The following is a 22,165-nucleotide window of genomic DNA, read 5'->3' as shown; positions in this document are numbered from 1 at the left end:
GGCTGCTGGGGAGGGGGAGGGCGGATCTGGGGAGCACATTAGCTTAGCCACCTTAGGGATTCAGAAAAGTGGGCTCCAGGAAGCCTTTGCTTTGCCGTGCCAGGCATGGGTGCTGCTGCCTCGTCCCAAGCCCGGGAAATATTGATAGAACCGAGTTCTTCCTGCATAAAACAATGAGCATCACAGTAAGCTCTGCTCCTGAGAAGGCATTTTGTTCATGAACAAGTGTTTTTTTCTCACTCTGTCCTAATTCTCATTTCTGTTTAAATTCAGGAAAAGCATTACCAAATTTTAAAATAATGTGCTTCGTTTTCCCATCTCCCAGTCCCCACCCCACTCAATTCATCAAAGGTATCTAATCTGTTTGTTTTGAAAATGCAGCTGTTCTCTGGATTTATATGTGCTCCGATAGGAAATGTTTTGTGTAATAATAAAAACCATTCTCTTTGGTGGATACCGTTGTTGCTTTGTGTTCTGTCCAAGAACGGTATTTCTTCACATCTGTTAAATACTAGCATTTTCCCCACTAAGCAGATTCCACTGGTGGCCAGTTTGTATTGCAAATCAAGGAATTTGTAACTTGTAACTCCTCCTGGTCATTCAGGACCGTGTCTAAAGGATCAGAGCCGCAGATGAACGTTCTCAAGCAGCCTCTGCAGATCCCTGAGAGAAGAGAGGGAGGCATAAATGGAAAGGCCTCCAGTAAAGGTCCCTCCTCCTCTGTGTGTCTAAAGCACTTCTGTTTGGAAGGCGGGAGCATCCGTAATGTTGGCAGAATCACAGAAGCTTCCCTGTACTGAGCATTTGCCCCTCATAATGGTCCTATGAAGCAGGTTCCCTCATATCTCCCATTTTATAGAAGCGGGAACTGAGCTCAGAGAGGTCAAGTGACTTGTTCAAGGTCACACAGGATTCACACGTCACTCTGCTGGACTCCGGAGCCCAAGCTCTTAATCACTACATCGAACTCCTTAGATGGAGTAGGTACTCTGTTGCTGCATAGACTGTGTCTCTCCCTCTTGGGCATTGCGAGCCACGACAGTGATGCCACAGGGGAGAATTTACAGGAGGACCGGGCAGGGCCTGAACCTGGGTCCTGAGGGGCAGTGGACGGGACAGAGGAGACCTCAGCTGAGGGATTACACGAGTCAGGTGGGCCAGGCTCATTCCCACAGAAGTTGGGTAGCTTGGGGGTGAAGAACACAGCTTCCAGAGGCAGGTTGCCCGAGTTCATCCTAGCTGTGTGACCTTGGCCAAGGTAGTTATCCTTGTATGCTTCAGTTGCCCCATCTGTAAAGTGAACATAAGAATAGTATCTATCTCATAGGATTGTCCTGAGGATTGAATGAGTGAATATATCTGAGACAGAGGCTGCTAGTTACCCCTTTTTCCTCTTTTTCCATAGTAATGGCTTCCAATTTTTAGCTGGGCATATAGCCTCCCAGAATAAAAACTGTACTTTCCGGCCTCCTTTGTAGCTGTGCCTGGCCATGTAACTATGGCCAGTGAGATATAAGCAGATGTTACTTGGCTTCTACCTGGAAAGGCCAGCTAGCATGTACTCTTGGCTCCCTTTGTCTTCTTTGTCCCTTCTTCCAGCCTGCTGCCTGGAATGTGGATGTGATATCTGGCATCCTAGCTGCCATTTCAGACCTGAGGATAAGGGTAACACCGCAAGGATGGTGGAGCTGTGAGCTGGAAGAAGCCTTTGTCCCTGAAGACTTCACGAACAAATCTACTGTAGCAGCCCCTGGCTACCTACTTCCGTGCTTTTACACAAGAGAGAGAGAAACGACTATCTTATGTAAGCCTTTGTGATTTGGGGCCTTAATTACATGGTTGAACCTAATCTTAACCTATACAATGTGAAAGACAAAGTGATGTCTGGCACATAGTAAGCAATTCAATGTGCTGGATAAGTATGATTATTATTTTGTGTTAAATAATGGATAAGGTGAGGCCAAATTATAGCAGGGCTTGAGAAATCAAGGAGAGACATTTGACCTTAATGTGAAGAGAACTTTATATTTGTTACTTCTAAAAAAATGACTTGAGGAGAATTAAACTAAAATGACCCACAATCCCTAGGACCATCCCATAAAGATAAAAGATAAGACCTATGGAAAGCAGGGGAAAGAATTGTACCAGAACCCTAGGCTAAGCCTGGTTATTAAAACCGCACAAAGTTTAGCTCTGAGTTGCTGGGCTGCTTCAGCTCTGAAAAAACAGAAGTCTTTGCAGGAAGCCAAGGATAAAGTGATGAAGGGTGAGGACAGTGGAGTGGGAATCATCTGGAAGATGGTTCAGAGGAGCTTACAAGGGCTTGACAAAGTATAGCTATGAGGATAAAGGAAATGCAAATGTCAGAGATGACTAAAGTTGCACATCTGAGCCATTATAGTAGTCAGGTGTCTGCTACTAAAGTGCTGTGTAACAAATGGCCCCATAATCTCAGTGCATTACAACAATAAGCATTTATTTATTGCTTATGGGTGTGCAGATTGGCTGTGATGGCTGGAACCAGATAGGTTCAGCTGAAGCTGCCAGTTGTGTTCAGGTCTATTCCAAGTGTCTCCTCATTCTGGGACCAGAGGCTAGGTAGGCAAATGCATCTTGCGGCAGATGGCAGAAGTGCTGGAGACCAAGCCAAGCCATGAAAGCATATTTAGGGACTTCCCTGGTGGTCCAGTGGTTAGAACTTCGCCTTCCAATGCAGGGGGTGTGGGTTCAATCCTTGGTTGAGGAGCTAAGATCCCACATGCCTTGCGGCTAAAAAACCAAAACATAAAACAGAAGCAATATTGTAACAAATTCAATAAAGACATTTGAAAAATGGTCCACATTAAAAAAAAAAAAATCTTCAAAAAAAAAAAAAAGCATATGTAAAGCCCCTGCTCACATCACCCACACTAATGTTTCTATTAGCCCAAACAAGTCACGTGGCCAAGTCCAAAGACAATGGGGCAAGGAAGTAGGCCAGCTCTACCAGGAGGCACCACAAGGTCACGCGATGGGAGGAGGAGAGACTAGGGAATAAGAATCCAACCAGCTACAGCAACTGAAATACAAGTTATACCCTAGACGTCAGGTTTCTTAAAGCAAGGCATACCTGGAACATGAGAGCCATCTGTCTGGTGCAAAGGGTTCTGACACTGCAGTCAGGAGGTCTGGGTTCCAGATCTATCTCTGGGGCATACTCAGCCTTTCTCTTGTTGCTATTTTCTGCCATAGATGTTAGCACTAGACCATTCTTTCCCTGCACCTATCATCCTTTTCCCTTCCCCTCACACACCGTGGGTAGGATCCTGCGGTACAGTCGCTCCGGAAATGGCCTTGCAACTGACATTAGTGGATCGGCCATAAAAACAGCTCTCAAAAACTGGCCCTGCTCCTAGATACAAAGACTAGAAAGAAGTATTCCAGATGGTCCTCCTGGGGTCGGACTTCAGGTTATTTTAGGTCTTTCTGTATTTTCCAAACTTCCTCCAATGAGCATATATAAGTTTTATAATATCAAGGAATTTTAAAATGATTTTTTAAAACTCTTGTCATTGGCTCAACTCCTTCATCCATCCTTTGCCAATAAATATCTAAAGTAAAAGTCTATCTGAAGCATTAGCACAGTGGACCTGCCAAGCCACGTCTTCCTTGAAGGAACAAACGCCCCAGACAACACAGGCAGTTACTGTTCTTCTAACACGAATTCATTTCCCAGGAATCATTTGAGGTTTCGTTTTATTTGCTTTTTTGTTTTTTTCCCCCTGAATTTGGTGTTGGGGGGGGAGGGGCAGAGGGGCTTATAAATTTTAATATAAAAGAGCAAATCAAGTTTTCCCTCTTTTTCTTGTTTTGGTTTGGGGCCTATATAGAACCAAGTCAGGCAGGAAATAGGCGCAAGAAATCCACCAGCTTTTGTCCTTTTGTCAGCTTTCCAAATGCTCCTCAGCCCCTCCCCCACTCAGATATGAAGCCCCAAAGGGGCATCTGACAGCAGACAAAACCACCAACCTGAAAATAATACTCTTTGTGCCGGGGCTCTTTTCACCAGTCAAACCCCCATTCTCTCCAGGCACAGGAAAGCAGATTTTGAATGGAAGGAGCACAGGCTTTTTTTTAATATTTATTTATTTATTTGGCTGCGCCGGGTCTTAGATGAGGCATGTGGGATCTTTTAATTGTGGCATGCGGGCTCTATTTCCCGGACCAGGGATCGAACCCTGGGCCGCCTGCATTAGGAGCATGGAGCCTTAACCACTGGACCACCAGGGAAGTCCCAGGAGCTCAGGCTTTGAGTCAGCTAATCCTGATTGGAGCTACTAAAAACAGCCTTCCCTTGACCTTGCCCCTCCCCATCACTATCTAGTTTCTCCGATCTAGTCTCTCATTTAAAACTCTCCAGAGCACTTACCTCTTCTCCCTAACGTCCCATATGCTTTGCATCCTCACACAGTCTGGCTTCCGTCTTACTCCTCCCGCCAGGGATGCTACCCCCTGGATCATCAACAATGTACTTGTCAAGTCAAAGTTCAGCCCCTTGTTTACTTTGGCCCCTTGCCTGTATGTGAAACCTTCAATTATTCATTCTTTAAACTCTTCTTCCTTTGGTCTCTATGAAATCACGCTCTCCTGCTTCTTCTGGGCTCTCTCTGAGCATTTAAGTTCCTGTTTCTTCCTCTCCCGGCCTTTACATCTTCTTGTCCTGGGTGCCGCCCTCTGCCCACCCGTATTCTCACCCCCGCCCCCAGTGGTCTGATTCATTCTTAGTTTCAACCACGATTCGTACGCCGATAATTCCAGCCCAGACCTTTCCCCTCTGATTCATATTTCCTGGAGGTGCTGGTCTTCCCGTGGTGGCAGTCACATGGGCCTGAAACCCACCATGTCCAGAGCTGAATTCATCTCTCATTAGTGCTCTTTGGTTGTAAGCAACAGGGACTGATCCTGACTAGCCTATGCATAGAGGAGAGTAGTTGGAAGGATTGCAAGGTAGTTCCTAGAGTCAAAGGAACCACTGAACAACCCAGGGTTTGGAGGCGAGAACCAGGTCACTGCATAGGTTCAAGTTTCCAGGCATGAACTTGACACGGCCAGCTTAGATCATGGCTCTACTTCTTGGGTCTGTTATAGCAATAACATGGGACAAGAGATGCAAAGGGTCCAGACAATAGCCATCATGCCTCTGCCTCCCAAATCTGTTTTTTCGTCTACATTCTCCATTTCAATTGGTAACCCTGCCATCCATCCATCTACCACCTAGACTGGGAAGAAGTTTCTCTCTCTCTCCCTCTCATCACAAAGCCAGTCCAATCATTACATTCTGACACTACCTTTATTTATTTATTTTTAAATTTCCATACAATGCTTACCCAGCACCTGATTTGTGTGGGGTCGTGGCCTAGAAGTTATGGAGCCCTGTTATCTTTTTTTTTTTTTTAATAAATTTATTTATTTATTTATTTTTGGCTGCGTTGGGTCTTTGTTGCTGCGCGTGGGCTTTCTCTAGTTGCGGCGAGCGGGGGCTACTCTTTGTTGCGGTGCGCGGGCTTCTCATTGCTGTGACTTCTCTTGTTGCGGAGCACGGGCTCTAGGCACACGGGCTTCAATAGTGGTAGTACACGGGCTCAGTAGTTGTGGCTTGTGGGCTCTAGGGCACAGGCTCAGTAGTTGTGGCACATGGGCTTCTCATTGTAGTGGTTTCTCTTGTTGCGGAGCACAGGCTCTAGGCGTGCAGGCTTCAGCAGTTGTGGCACACGGGCTCAGTAGTTGTGGCCTTCAGGCTCTAGAGAGCAGGCTCAGTAATTGTGGCGCATGGGCTTAGTTGCCCCGCAGCATGTGGGATCTTCCCGGACCAGGGATCGAACCCGTGTCCCCTTCATTGGCAGGTGGATTCTTAACCACTGCGCCACCAGGGAAGCCCCTGACACTACCTTTTAAAGTAGTTCTCCAAACAGTTGCCTCCTCTCCACCACTTGGACCTCTGACCTCCTTTGGGGTCTTACAATCTCTTGCCTTGATGACAATTAAGCTTCTTGAAAAGTCTCTCTCTCTGCTCCCATTCTTGTCCACCTCAAATTTGTCCTCCACATAACAGCCAGAGTGATGTATCTAAAACCCAAATCTGACCATGTTACTGCTCTGTTTGAACTCTTTACCTGGAAGGTAAGGTATAGGATTTTCAGTCCACGTTTCTTGCTATAAAATAAGATTCAGCCAGAGCCTTGCCCTTGCCTACAGCTCCCCGTCCACACTTCCTGCTCTGCAGCCTGTGTTTGTTTATGGAACCCCTTCTGCCCAAGAGACCCCTGCTCTCTCTTACCTCCAACTTGGCTATTATCAACTCTAGAACTCAGTTGAGACCTTCCCTTCCCTAAGTCTTTCCTGACATCTCATGTGAGGCTAAGAATCCCCCAACCCCCACCCCCAGCGCTCCCTTTACGCCCTGAACACATTACTATCACCACACATAACCAAGCGTTTGATAAACATCTGTTTGCATACCTGTCTCTTCTACTACATGTAAATTCTTGAAAAGCAGGGACAGAGCAAGGCAGGTGCTCTATAAATGTTTTTTGAATGGTCATTGACCTTGGTATAAATCAGATAAACTCTCTGGGTTTCAGCTTCCTCATTGCAGAAAAAGGATAACTCTACCCTATGTTGTGGAATTAAATGAGATGATACAAATGAAATGCCTTACCCAGTACCTGGCACATAGTAAGTACTGAACTGACAGTCACTTCCCTCACCACCATTCCAACTTCTGCAACACATTTTTTTTTTTTTTTGGCTGTGCCGCGCAGCATGCAGGATCTTAGTTCCCCAACCAGGGATCGAACCCATGCCCCCTGAAGTGGAAGCATGGAGCCCTAACCATTGGACCGCCAGGGAATTCCCCACAATTTTAATTAAATGGGAAAAGATTTCTCAGTATCCTTTATTTAGCCGTATGTCTCCGTTACTGGAGCGCAAGCTCTGTGAGAAAATGGGGCCAGGTCTGTATTATTCATTGCTACATCTTTTGCATATGGCAGGTGCTCAATAGATATTTTTAGGATAAATGAATAACTGCTGTATGTGCTTATTTGATTTTTCATTTTCACCTTCAATGAGCTTAATGTTCTTGTTTCCTTTTTCACATCGTATAAATCATCGACTTCTATTTATTTAGTGCGCACTGTTTCCTACTGCAAACCAGCCAATGCCTGAGGAAGAATGGAGGCTGGGCTCCTGGACAAGACAGGCTGCCGGGCAGTCGGGGCGGTTGCTGGCCACTGTCTCCCCTGGAGAGGATGATGCCCGCAGAGGCACTGGGGGAGGCACTCATCCCACTTTCACCTGCTGACCTCTACGGAGCACACAGCTCGCTCACTTACGCTCACGGGCTCATTTCATTCCCATAATAGTCCTAGGAGGGAGAAATTGTTTTACTGCGTCAGGCAGGGGCCCAGAAGGGGACAGATTAGCTCACCCAAGCTGGGGAACTGAGGAATGTTTAATAAAGGGATTTTTATAAAAGTTTGAGCAGGGTTTAAGGAACCCTGCAAGGAATAGTGTCATCCCTGGGGCTGGTGACAGCTGGACTCCTTATGCCTCCTGAAGGGATGAGAGAAGCAGCCATTGGCAGCCACCCAGGAGGGAGGGAGCTGGAAGAGCAAACTCCCTGGCCTCACTCTTCTCCTGCCAGGGCTCCCCAGTGGCCAAACGCAACCGCAGCCGTGGTCCAGAGGGGTGGGCCTTCAGGCCATGAGCAGGGTGAGAAAAGTCAAGCATGACTCTGGAAGAGCAAACATGGCAAGGCCTGACGGTTCGACAGTACTAGGAGGGGGAACCCAGGCAGTCCAGCTTTTAGCTACTGGAGTTTTCCATGAGGAGCCAAGAGATGGCCATGTCTGCACGGGATGAATGGGTAGCCCCCAGGTGGGGAAGGAAGACAGCCCCTCTTTATAAACGCATACACACCCCCATGCTGCTCTGTGAACTGACAGGAAACCACCTGCTAACTTAACTCCAGCAGCGTGGAAATGTTTCAGTGAATTTCCCCCAGCACAAGGCCCCAGCAGCAGTTAAGACCCTGGACTTGGGAATCAGACTGGCCAGGACGTGAATCCCAACTCTGTCACCAGCTATGTGAATTTGGGCCTCATCCGTAAAATGCAAACTGTCATACCAACGGAGGTGTTGTTAGGATTACACGCAGTGTGCAATTTGCTTTGCATTCATTAAACATTAGCTAAAAACACTCTCTTGGTAACAGCTATGGCTTTGCACTATCATAATTTTTTGACCTAATTACTTACTCATTCCAACTTTTAGAATCCTTTAAGAATGGATATTTCTGTAACTGAGAAGCAGGATAATGGTACCACATAGAGATCTATAGTTTTAAACTCCTTTGCCTTAGATCATCACATGTGATTGTTACAAAAACCCAGTGAGAAAGGCTACAGAAATATTACTCTGCCTCTTTTAAAGATGGGGAAACTGACACCCAAAGAGTCTCAGTGGCTCGTTCAAGGTCACTGAGGCAATAAACGTGATGGCATCCCACTGAAAAGGCAGCGCCCACTATCTGGTCTCCTAAAGGCAGATAGAAGCTGCAGCTCAGAGGGGGCACCTTGTGTGTGCCCATCACCCTGCAGCCGTCTTCTGGCTGCATCATATAACAGTGTGCGTTTCCCCAAATTATAATTACGTCCTTCGTTTGCAGCAGAGAATATCAGAGCCACTTCCTCCCGGTAAGCCTGCGAGCAGGGGAGAGGTGAGTGCCCACGGTCAGGTTGGCTGCACCCCTCACTGCTGTTTAGGCTTCCTCAGTACAGACCACCGCTCCGGCCTCTCCCGGCAGAGAGCAGTGCGATCACTCCCCCAGAGTCACTAGTGCTTTCTCTGTGGCCAGGGAAGAAAGCGGAACTTGCCCCCAGGCTTCCCTTACTGGAGGTGCACGCTTTACAAAGAGAAGCCCATCTCTGAAAGCACAGCGTGCATTAGCATCCTCTCCTTCGGAGAGAGCTATTTTTGTCTTTCGTCTTCAGAGACTGTTCCAAAGTAGGGGATGCAAGTGTCAGGAGGAGAACCAAAAAAAGCCAAGGTCTCCAGCTCAGAAGAGAGCAAATCACTGTCATTTCCTCCAACAACAATTGCCACAGCAGTGACAGAGAACAAACTGAGTTGGAGTCGAGCTGCCCTTGGGTACAGGACAACATCCAGAAAGAGACAGATCTCTTTCTGTGGGATTTCTCTCCTTACGCTTCACGGAACAAGGTTCGTTGCCATGGTTACCAGCAAATCACATGATAGCCTCGCTCCCTAGAAGTGTAGGAGAACAGCCGGCTCAGACTGTGACGGAGAGAGAAGATGCTTTCCTCCCCAGCATGTTTGCTTTTCCTGAGCAAACCTACGCAGCTCTTTCCCGTTCTGACCTGCCCACTTAGGGGGTAAGGGCCAGCCGCTCTTTGGGGCACCAATTCATTGCTTTCATAATGAGAGCAGCACAAGTTTCCCTCAAGAACTTTTCCTTCTGGTTTCAGGAGCCCCTCTCCCCCACTCCAGCCCCTTCCTTCTCTGGCCCCTCTGTCCCACATGCACTCACGTGCGCGTGCACACACACACACACACACACACACACACACACACACACGAGTGCTGTACTGAACTGCTGAGCTGAGTGGAGGGTGGAGCATGCAGCCTACACCACTTGAATAAGCTCTTTTAAAATCCGAGGATGGCATGAGTCAGGGAATTTTGAAGCTGTGATACCATCAGGACACTGATGCCTCAAGGGGGTGAAGAGAGGGAGAATGGACTCACCCAGATCCTAAAGAGACCAGGCAGGGTCGACTTTCCCCGGCCCAGCCTCGATGTCTTAGAATTGGGTCCACTCTGACCATGTCTGACGTGGTGAGGTGGGCGTGGGCCCACGGTTGTCGCCTTCCTGGGAAGAGAAAACCGTGGCCTCGGAGAAAGCTCTAGAATGACAAAGCTCTTGGCCTCTTCCCTTCCCCCTCTCCCTACAGAATCAGGCCAATTAGCTCAAGTCTGGGCTGCAGCAGCAAGGCTAGAGGGGCAGGTCTTTTTCCCTGACAATTATGGATTGCCTACTTCTTTGGGTTCAGATCGTATCTCATCTTATCGATTCTGTCAGATTTTCTGGTCTGCTTTCCCCATTGCAAAAGCAAAATCTGGATGATAGAAACAGACACAGAGTCAGCAGGCAGCAAAGGCAGGGCCAGGGAGGGACTCTGCCCCAGCTGGGCTAGGCGTTTCAGAGGCCTCGCTTCAGGGTCACTGCCTCAAAGAGCAAAGTGCATTCAGAGAGAGGAGGCAAACAGCCTCACAAATGCATCTAACCCCACGGGGCACCACAGGGCCAGGGCCAAGGAGACCAGAGGGCTCTAAAATGAAGGGGGGGGGCAGGTATGCACCCCAGGGGTACAAGAAATATTAGAACTTCCATTTAGAGTTATCTTATCTCTTCTTGTTATATGTATTTTTGTACATGTATTATAATGTATAAAATTTTATCACGTAGGATCATATTTGACTGAGATTAAGAAAGAAGAGAAGGGGCTTCCCTGGTGGTGCAGTGGTTGAGAATCCGCCTGCCAATGCAGGGAACACGGGTTCGAGCCCTGGTCTGGGAAGATCCCACATGCCACGGAGCAGCTAAGCCCCTGCACCACAACTACTGAGCCTGTGCTCTAGGGCCCATGAGCCACAACTACTGAGCCCATGTGCCACAACTACTGAAGCCTGCATGCCTGGAGCACGTGCTCTGCAACAAGAGAAGCCACCGCAATGAGAAGCCCACACACTGCAACGCTCGCCGCAACTAGGGAAAGCCTGCGTGCAGCAACGAAGACCCAACACAGCCAAAAATAAATAAAATAAATAAATTTATAAAACAAAAAAAAAAGAAAGAAGAGAATATCCAAAACAACAAAGGCTTAAACAAGAGAGAAGTTTATTTCTCTCTCATGCAAATGGAGTCTGGCGGTAGGGCGCCCAGAACTGGTGAGGTGTCTTTTCTGGTTGCTCCACATCCTCAACATGTGGCTTCCACTCCGTTGTCCAAGGCTGCTGCTCATGGTCAAGCCATCCTGCTCACATTCGAGGCAGCAGGAAGGAGAAAGAAGGGAAGAACTGCATGTTCCTTCCATTGAGGACACTTCCCGGAAATTGCACCTTACACTTCTGACAGTTCATTGGCTAGAATTTAGTCATGTGACCACATCTAGTTGCAAAGGGTCCTGGGAAATTGTAGGATGCCATGCGCCCATCAGGAAATGCTACACTAAGGAAGTGGGGAAGGATGGACACGGGATGCCACTAGCAGTTTTTACCATAGTAATATGTTAGTAGTAGGATAGCACATATGTATACTTACAAGAAATAAATGTACTAGTTGGGTGCATAATCAAGATTGGGGCTTTTGGGGTGAAGTTTAAAGACCACTGCTGTGGATTATAGTACTCTAGAAGTGCATATAATTAATCGAAAGAAGGAATAGAGGTTTTTTTCTTTTCTCAACCAAGTAAATTTGAAGCTCAATCGCCTTCATTCAACGACTCATGAATCAGGCAGCATCCCGTCTAGCAACTAGAAAGGCATCCCTGAGGGATTTTTTTTTTTCTTTTTAACCGTCTGGCATACATTCATCCTTCTCCTGGTAAAGCAGTATGGAGAGTTTTATGTAGGGACTCATTCTTCCGCCACTCTAAGCGATGCCATTGTGAGGGAACCCTAATTAGTCTTAGCTGATCAACTCCTCCCATCCACTTGACCACTGGGATTAGTGTAGGTTACTGATTCGACTCTTAGAAAGGAGACACTGGACAGAAAGTTAAGAGCACATGAAGTTGGAAGCTGCCCAAATCCTCCTGCAACCATGATGGGAGAGCTTATGTGAGACTGCAGCCAATGTCCAGAGGAGAAGGAAGCCACGCTGAGAGAGGATGGGGCCCTGGTGATGCCATTTAAGGTCCTGTATCAAGCTGCACCTGAACACAGCATGCATTGTGATGAGGAGCCGTTTTGGACCAGGTAGATGAGGTCAAACCCTTGGACCTGGCAGAGCATCTAGGTGGAGAGAGCCTGAGACGGAATGACTTCCTAGAGCAGAGCCTGGCTGAATGTGTACGCGAAAGAGAAGAGAATTCAGTTTCCATCTTGGATAAGTGACTGTCTATTTAAGTCTTTGTTTTAGCAGCCAGCCTACAACCTAACTAGTACACATGTATTATTTCATTTCATCTATTTTTAACGATCTCATTTAGTTACCCAAGGTGGCACAGCAAGTGGGCGCAGAGCAAGGATTCGAACCCAAGACTGCCTGACTCAGGATCCCACACTGTCGTTCACCACTTTAGCACTCTGCTCATGCGTCCCCTGGGCTAAGTCTCTTTCCTACATGCTGAGTGGAGTCACGGCACTTTACACTGTGCCCTCGTTGCATCTTTGCACTTAAGTGCTTTGGGGCCAGAGGCTGTACTCTTCCCCCTTGCATTGCCCGGGTCTGGATGGGGCTTGGCCCTCTGTAAGTGTTGACCAAATAAATGAATAATAAATGGTCTTGCTGAGCCTCAGAATATCTAGCAGGCTATTGAAGGATCAAATGAGATCATGTTTGAGAAGATGTTTTGAAAACTACAAGCCAATATATACACTTGGGTTATAGTCAGCTCTCTCGTCAGGAAATTCTCTATATTTAGGGCACGAATATGGCTGTTTCCATGCTGTACTCTGGTTCTGTCTTTTGGTACTTTCCTCTGAGAAACAGTACTCCCTGTCATGTCACTCTTAGGGTTGGAGGACACCTAGAGGCCACTCAGACCTACCTCCTGGTGCCCTCCCACCCCTACCCCTGGCAGGATTCCCCTCCATGACATTTCCACTGAAAGGTCAGTTGGTCAGTAGCCCTTCTAACAACTGGACACGGTGATCAAAATGTGACTCAACAGTGCAGGACAGGAGACAGGCTCCGTGCTGTCCCCAGATGCACCATGACTTCTCCTCCACAGTTCAGGGTCCTCTTTCAAGGTCAGGTTCAAAGTCACCTGCTCTGAAGAAGTCTTCCGAGTCCAGCAGGGGCACCGAGGTCCCTTTCTTTCCTGCTGTGTCATTTTGTACTTTATTCTAAACTATATCACATTATACTTTTATTTGTGCTTTTTTATAAACCCCACTTAATCACTCCTCCAAACTACCACCTCCACTCCTCATAGGTGAGATTTTTCAAGGACAGAGACTCTATCTTACTCTTTTGATTCTTATCACCTACCTCAAGTGCCTGGCACTTGTTGATAAACTTAATAAATGCTTGTTGAAAGGATGAGTGAGTAAATGCATGAGCAGAGGGGCTAAAGCTTTGTCTCTGTCATTAGACAAACTCATGTCCAAATCCCATTGATTGACTATACTCATTCATTTATGCATGTACTCATTCATTCAGTCAAATTTTTATTGAGTACTTAATATATTCCATACACGCTGCTAGACACTAGCATTGGAGAATCAGGAGGACAGAGTCCCTACCCTCACAGATTTTTTTTTTTTTTTTTTTTTTAACATCTTTATTGAAGTATAATTGCCTTACAATGGTGTGTTAGCTTCTGCTTTATAACAAAGTGAATCAGTTATACATATACAATATGTTCCCATTTCTCTTCCCTCTTGCAACAGATTTATATCTGAATAGAAGAGACAAAATAAAGAAGCACATCAGTAAGTAAACAAGCTATCTACAGATTCTAATATGTCCTGTGAATGAAATGAACAGGGGGCGTGTGATGGAGGACGTGAGGTTGGCAGTGGGCAACCGTAGATGATGGAGAGGGGGCAGGGAAAGCCTCACTGGGAACCTTTGAGCTGAGTCCTGAAGAATGAGTCTTTTAAAGAACAGGAGGAAAAACAGGGGATAGCCACAACCAGAAAAAAATTGCTTCTTTCTCTAAGGCTTAGTTTCCTCATCTGTAAATTGAAATAATCATAGCACCCACTTCATGATTTCTTGTGAAGCTTAAATGCATTGAAACACTTAGCATAGTGCAGGGCACCTAGAAAGCACTCAATACATCTTAGCTCTTATTATCAATTATGGGGTAATGCTATCGAAAGGAAATGAGGGTGCAGTCCTGTGGTCTTCTGTAATTGCCACTTCCTTTCCAAGTTCTAAGCCATCTGTTAAACAACACAGTTAAGAATGTGCCTGGGAGGGAATTCCTGGTGGTCTAGTGGTTAGGACTCCACGTTTCCACTGCAGGGGGGGGCGGGTTCGATCCCTGGTCGGGAAACTAAGATCTCACAAGCTGCTCAGTGTGGCCAAAAAAGAAAAAAAGAAAAGAATGTGCCTGGGGCACCAACCTTAATCTCTCTGACCTACGATCTCTAGAATTTCTTTAAAATGAGTGTAAATACCTTATAAGGTTGATAGAGGGAACAAATCAACTAATGTATGTAGAAGCCCTGTGCAATGGTACTTATTTCTATTGTCATATCTTCAGAGTTTCTCCATAGTTTCTGGACATGTCATGTTATAGCTGCAAGCACACCACTGAGTTTGCCAGCCAAGAGCCTTCTTAAAACAAGGCCCCTGAAACTGAACACGGAACTTCAAGCAAGCTCTGGCAGAGCAGGGAGAGCACCTACAGTCCCAACACGGCCTTACAACCGGGTAACAGGTTAGTAGCAGAAGCAAGAGTAGAACCCGGGTCTACTGCCGCCAGGCCAACCAGATGCACCCTCAGCATCCTGTGGTCCAGCAGGTGAGAAAAAGTTTGCCGTGTTACTCCAGAACTAAAGGCCTCTGTTTTTTCTTCTTCTTTTTTCTTTTCTTTCTTTCTTTTTTTCTTTAACTGAAGTATAGTTGATTTACAATATCATGTTAGTTTCAGGTGTACTTTTTTTTTTTTTTAAATGTGTGTTTATTTATTTATTTATGGCTGTGTTGGGTCTTCGTTTCTGTGCGAGGGCTTTCTCTAGTTGTGGCAAGCGGGGGCCGCTCTTCAACGCGGTGCGTGGGCCTCTCACTATCGTGGCCTCTCTTGTTGCGGAGCACAGGCTCCAGACGCGCAGGCTCGGTAGTTGTGGCTCATGGGCCTAGTTGCTCCGCGGCATGTGGGATCTTCCCAGACCAGGGCTCGAACCTGTGTCCCCTGCATTGGCAGGCAGACTCTCAACCACTGCGCCACCAGGGAAGCCCCAGGTGTACTTTTGAAGGAGTTGCAAGGCACCTAACAAGGCTAGTCTTATCTACTGGTCAGACGGGAAGATCTTGCATTTATAACAGGAGCAAAGAGAAAGATTCTAACCATCTCAGAGACAAAAGTCTTTCTGCAGTTCAAAGTCCCCTGAACCTGTGGTTTCTCTGATGTGTGTGTTTGTGTACACACATACGTGTGCATGCAAGAGAGGAGAAACAGCACTGGCTCCATACTTTAAGCCACTGACTCTTGCAGATAGGATTATTTTATGTATTCTTATTTTCAAGTCTGGCCTTAAATGGCAACATAAGCAGAAAGATGCCAAGGAGAGTGGTGGAACAAGGGCTTAATTACAGGGACCTTCGTACAACTAACATGCCAATAATTTGCCTAGCTGAGTGATTCAGCAGTAATCCTGCCAGGTTCCCAAAGAAAACCCATATCTGGGATGACGTAATGTCTCTCCACCCCAATACAGCCGTCTCTCTACACCCACCGTCACAAGTTTACCGTCTCCTCTGGAGAGCCACAATTCCATCTGTGGAATTTTCAGTTGCCATCTGCACGGTGACAAATATGTGTTTTATTATTTAAATGGTATTACAATGTACAACGCTGCTAGTCTAGCCCTTCACGTTTAAAATTTCAATAGAAAAATTAAGACAAAAAAATCCTAGCCTCTGGTGAGTTATATATTGGCAAATCATGTCTGCAGAATGCCTCCAGTATCTCAAATTAGATATTTGATCTATGTAGCCCATGAATATTTATACTTTGAGGCAAAGTGATTGATTTAATTTATCACTGGAAATTGAGGTGACTGTCTAGACTTACTACATGGTAAGCCTTGCAGAGAATATGAAGAGAAAGGGACCCTAGTCCTACCCCTTTCCGATGTACCGTGTGCGGGGCTGGCAGATACTTTTGCTTGCCTACCTCAGATTCATTAGTCTTCCCCATATTTCTGATCAGACAAATACTCAGGGAAGGTGCTCTTATCCTCATGTAAACTAATTTTGGTCTTTCTTGCCACACTTGGCTAGGCATATCATTCATTTTATTTCAATTTATTTTGAAGAGAAATGGAAGGAGATCTACTAGGGGCTTGGGGGGAGTTCTGGGAAAAATTTTTTTCTGATAAAAAGAGATCTGAAGAATAAGCTCCTTTTTTTCTGCCTTTGGATGTTGTTGTGATACAAGGAACCCCTGCAGCCATCTTGCAAACATGAGGGTAGGTAGCTGGAAGGATTACAGAGATGACAAAAATCTGGGTCCTTGATGTTGATAAGTTACTGATAAACTAACCTAGAGCTGCCCCCTACCTCCAGACTTCTCATTATAGAAAATAATAAATCCTTTGTTATGTAAACTGTTTGGATGGAGGCTTTCTGTACGTAGAAGCTGAAAACGTTACTAAGTAAGGCGGTGATTTTCAAGCTTTTTGACCATAAACCAAAGTGAGAAATATGTTTACATGTAATGCACTCTAAAATCTTCTGTCTGACTCTATTTCATTTTCTAAAATTCAGGTCATGACTCACTGAAGTGATTTCAAAACTCACTGGTGGTTCCTGACCCACATTTTGGAGAACATTAAAGTCATAGGGTACATAAGCTACTGTGATATAATGAAAAGCATAATGTGGTAAGTGTCATAAAAGACAAACAAAGTGCTGTCATAGGAGAGAATGATCACTTTGAGTTTGGGGAAACAGGGAAGCTTTCATGGAAGGGCTGGACCTTGAAAAAATAGCTACATTTTCAGCAAGAGAAGGGAGTTTAAGGAATGACCAGAGGAAAGGCAAGATGGTGGAAAGTCAGATAAATGCCAAAACCAGTGGGTAAACCTGGGCAGATGTTGATGTGTGTGGTTTAGAGAGTAGTGAGAAGTGAGGTCTGACTTGGGTTAGGTCACGTGCAGCCTTGATGGCAGGCAGATGGGAGGCCATATGAAGGTCTTCGGGAAGGGCTGGGTGTGAGGAAGTCTAAATAGGTGGCAGTTGCAAGTTGGGTTGAGTCTGAGTCATATCAGAAGCTCAAACTGGAACTTGAGGCAAATGAGAAGGGCCTCTGCTCTAGGAGCTCAGCCTCTGCTCCATCACATCTTTCTGCCTACAGTCACTGCAAACCCATTTTACACAGGGGGGTCCTCTATCTGTGAGCTGCTTTTTAGTGGTGACCAAAGAGTGAACTGGTCTTTCTAAAAATTCTGCCTGGCAGCCCCCAATGTTAACCAACAGTGCTGATGCGGTGCTTCAGCTCAATGAAACCAACAGAGTGAGCAAGAGTGGCCAATCTGCAATTTCAGAAAGGCCAGCAACCCCCAGCTTCTCATTGTTCCTCTTGCACCCACCTGCCTGCCTTGTGATGAGTTCACATGTTGTTAGATCCAGCCCTAAAAGGTGGGCTGAGCCTTGCTACTTGGCACCTCTAATGAAAAAAAAAAAAATTCAGTGGAGGAGGATTTGGAATTGCTGGTTAAATTGGGTGTTTGTGCTATCTGTGGATTTTCATCACCCATGTCATTCCTCCCCTACTCTCTCCCTGAAAACCAACCCTCATGATGGAAATTAATCAAAACTAATCTGTGACTTCTCTTTTATTATACCTGTAGACATGAGGGATTGGCAAATCAGAGTAGACTTTTACTGGGAACCCAAATACTGGAGAATAGAACCAAATTTTGATCAATCTTAAATGGGGTCAAGTTTACTCTTACCCTCGTCCCTCAAATTAGTGATAGTTTCTTAATATTTAAGACTGAATGATCAGATTTCTGGAGCACTGTTTCTGTCCTGACAGTTGATACTCTTCGTGGTTTGAGTAGAGGCCCCTACATTTCTGCCCCCCCCTGGCTCCATATGGAAAATTACAACCAATAGTCTACCCTTTGGGAGCACAAAGAAAGTTAATTCCTTGGTTTAAGATGGGGGACATTGTCGTGATGGAAGCACCCGCTACCTACATTTGACCCCAAAGCATATGAAATCAAGCCATACATCTGCATGGTTACAGCAGTTCTGCCTTGGTATCTTCAAATGGTTTATTTGGACTTTTCTTTGTAGAATCTTTCAAACCCTTATGTGTTAGAACTTAAGAATGGAGTTAATACCTTGAACAAAAATAGGTGTGAGGGAAAGAGTAGACAGGAGGGTACCATTCTTCTCAAGATAAAATGGTGCAAATGGACACAGTGCCTGCCTTCCTCTGGGGTCCCTGCTGTCCCCTTTCACAAATTCTCCAATGGCACCTTTAACATTCCACTGTTTGTAACTGTTAACGTATCTGCCCCTCGACAGGAATGTGGGATCCTTAAGAACAGGATGGTGACTTACCCATCTCTGTATTCCCAGAATCTAGTACGAAAAAGTGTTTCTTGAATGAATAGTTAAGTGAATGAGTGAAACCTTACCAGCCTAACTAACAGCAAAGGTTCTTCTCCTAGGATTTCTTTGACAATAACAGCTCAGAATCAACTCCTCTAGAACCATCTGCTGTTGATTTTCTAACCACACCTCCTAAGGCCTCCTCAGGGTCCAAAGTCTACTGTTCTTGCAGATGTTTTAATTACCTGGTATTTCCTTTTTACATTTTTATTTCCTTCATGGACATTTATTCAAAAACTCTTTCTAATAACTTACTTTAATAACATTTTCCCTAATTTTAAAAGTAACATAAGCCCATTTGTATACAGAAAAGAAGAAAGTATCACGCCTGTAAGAGGTACTTGCCGAGGTCCATCCCATCCACTTTGATGACAGTGACGCCTGTCTCAAGCACTCGAACAGTAGCTCTCATCCTGTTGGAGACAACACCCTCTTTTTATAACAAGTATTTTTATAACTTCACCTTTATTACATTGAAATGAATTTTATAGATAATATAATATGTACACATCTTTTTAAAAAATTCAATAATCATATTACAAAGTGTTATTGACTGAATGTTTGTATCCCCCCTAAAATTCGTATGTTGAAATTCTAACCTCCAAAGTGACAGTATTAGGAGGTGGAAGCCTTTGGGAGCTGCTTAGGTCCTAAGGGTGGAGCCCTCATGGATAGGATTAGTGTCCTTATAACAGAGACCCCAGGGAGCTCTCTCTTTCCCTCTACACCAAGGGAAGATACAAAGAGAAAATGGCCATCCACCCTCGTAAGAATCTGATCATGCTGGCACCCTGATCTTGGATTTCCAGCCTCTAGAACTGTGAGAAATAAATTTCTCTTGTTGATAAGCCAACTGCCTGAACTGACTAAAGCACAAAGTAGAATTAAAAGGAAAATAATTTACAATAAAAGAGCAAGTCTGTCAACTGTGCAAATGCTCAGCAGGACTACCCTAGAAGAAATGAATAACAATGTTGTAGGTGCTCGATACCCAGAATCACTGTGAATGTGGCAGCTAGCAGTGCAGGCCCATACAGGTCTGTTGTAGTGAAGATGCAGACTCCATGAGTGGTGCTGACATTGCTAATGTGATTTTCCAAAATGGGGAACAAACTCTTGGAAAAGTTCTAAATAAAACAAAGCTCAGTGTTCCCTTGATGTATGCAGTAACTGCTTGCCTGGAAAATACAGTGCATTTTAAAAATGCTTTGGTTTTACAGATAAAAAGAGTTAGGTTTAGCTCCAATATTTTGAACAGTTTCTTCACCTGTGTGAATGTTCAAAATTCATGAAGGTCACAAGAAGGGGTGTTCCATGCATTGTGGGTCGTTAACCATCTCCTGTCTTCACATCTCTAGCTACTAATTCAAGGCCGCTAATGGCCTTGAATCATTGAAACAATAGAAAACGCCCTCCTCCACGTTTCTCCAATGTCCCAGTTGAGAAGGACAGATCCAAGCGAACCCCGGTGCTCCCATCCCCCGTCCTGTGATGAAACACCAGGGGAATGCTACTGATGGCCTTTGGCACAAGGTGTTTCTACCTGATAATAAGAAACACAAGGTGCGTAAACGGTACCTTTCTCTGCCTGCGGTCGTTCTGTGATGATATGGGGCCTGGGGACCGCTATCATCTCGCTGTCATCCAGAGAGCCAGCCCGAGGAAGAGGCCAATGCGGGGAGCAGGCAGAGGAGAACGGTGGGAAGAAGCGGGGTACCCGGTGACTTAAAATGAGCCACTGAATCAGCCAACCCCAGCACTGCCCCCTTTCCTTTCCTCTTGATGGGTTAAATAATTGCACAAGCCGCTGGGGTTGGGGTTTTCTGTTTTACAGCCAAAAGCTTCTTCCTGATAAAAGCACTCATATTCTCACAGGAGACCCCCTTTCTGAGCTTCTTGCAGAGAAGTGGCCTCCTTTCTTGGTTTTACCTTGAGGTGAGGTTTTTAAGGAAGTTTCTAGGTTCACATTCCAGCCTTGCTTTTACAAGCTGTGTAAATATCGGCAAGTCCCTTCATCTTTTGATGTCTCATTTCCTTATCTGTAAAATGGGAACAATAATAGTTTTCTAATTCCAGGGATGTTGTAATGATTAAGCTAAATGAGTTAGTATAAGGAAAGCACTTGGAACAGTGCCTAGCCCATCACTCGTGCTGAATCAGTGGTAGCTAGGATTACAGAGTCTCTTTCAGCTTTTTGGTTAGATTTCTTTTGGCCGCAGATGACAGAAATGCCATTCAAACTAAATTAAGCAAGACAAGGAAAGTCGCTGGCAGCTGAGGGCACCGAGGTAGGTTACAGGATCAGGAAGAGCTGCCGGGATCAAGGCCTTGGGGATCGGATGTGGTCTTTCTAGATAAACAGTTCATATCCTTGACCGCCCGTAAGAATCATCCAGAGGGCTTTTTAGAGTCCCAAGGCCCAGGCTGTATCCCTGACCAATCAAATAAAAATTCCAGTTTTTAAAGCTCCCCAGGCAAATCCAACGTGCAGCCCCGGCTGAGAACTCCTGCCAGATCTCAGTTCATCGGCCTCTGGTCTTTGCTGTTCTCTGTTTGTTTCATTCTACAGAAATCTATTCCATGGCTTCCATGTCTGTCCTCCCATAACAATCTCAACAGAAAAAAAAATTTTAAATAACAAAGTTCTTTCTCCCAACATCCACATAGCAATGGATCTGTCCTGCTTGGGTCTCCTCATCCTTTTTATTCCAATCACTGTTGCTAAGGGCTGGGGTACAAACCCACCCCTGTGGTCAGGAATCTTGATTGACGACTTACCAGAAACACTTGGCCTGGAGACAGAGCAAGTCCCTCAAAGATCTAAAAGGACTGAACAGGAAAAGTCTGTACACATCATCTGATTAAATAAGACTAGTTACACTTCATCTTTTTTTTTTTTTTTTCTTGGTGTAATTTATTATCAGCATGATTTGCTTCAGCCATTTTTTCGTAACCAATAAGATTTAGGCTTGATGGGGTCTTGTCTTGAAGTCTTTTAACCACTGCAAGTGAGGAGATTATTGCTTGGCTGGGACGATGCCTGGTCTGTCCCTTGGTCTGTCTCCCGGCTGCCTGGATGGATTTGCAGTTCTTCATTCCCTGGAGCCGCTTATTCACTGATTCCTTGTCACACCCACAGATGACTGATCTCGTAAGTTTCCCTCTTGATTTCACTCTGGGATCATTTTCTAACAATACTGTCACTCTTGGTACTGACTACACAGTATTTCAATTCAAACTGAAACCCAACTTTCCATTTCCTCGAACTTTTGACCTCTCATCTCCTTTTCTTTTTCTTTTTTTTAATAAATTTATTTATTTATTTATGATTTTTGGCTGCGTTGGGTCTTCGTTGCTGCACATGGGCTTTCTCTAGTTGTGGTGAGCGGGGGCCACTCTTCATTTGCGGTGCACGGGCTTCTCATTGCGGTGGCTTCTCTTGTTGAGGAGCACGGGCTCTAGGTGCGTGGGCTTCAGTAGTTGTGGCACATGAGCTCAGTAGTTGTGGCTTGCAGGCTCTAGAGCACAGGCTCAGTAGTTGTGGCGCATGGGCTTCGTTGCTCCGTGGCATGTGGGAGCTTC

General features: G+C 45.5%; 1 long non-coding RNA gene across 1 annotated transcript; it reads left to right on the top strand.

Annotated features, from left to right (window-relative positions):
- Nucleotides 1-13,679: 13,679 nt before the first annotated feature.
- LOC309646759 lies at nt 13,680-21,886 on the top strand. The gene is made up of 2 exons (XR_014255565.1): nt 13,680-14,759; nt 16,727-21,886. It is a non-coding gene; the product is annotated as an uncharacterized lncRNA (long non-coding RNA).
- Nucleotides 21,887-22,165: the final 279 nt, after the last annotated feature.

This window comes from Balaenoptera physalus, assembly GCF_965194825.1.
Source record: "Balaenoptera physalus genome assembly, chromosome: 17".
Lineage (NCBI taxonomy): Eukaryota > Metazoa > Chordata > Mammalia > Artiodactyla > Balaenopteridae > Balaenoptera > Balaenoptera physalus.
The sequence above is the reverse complement of the archived record's forward strand: the minus strand, read 5'-3'. Positions and strand labels throughout refer to the sequence as shown.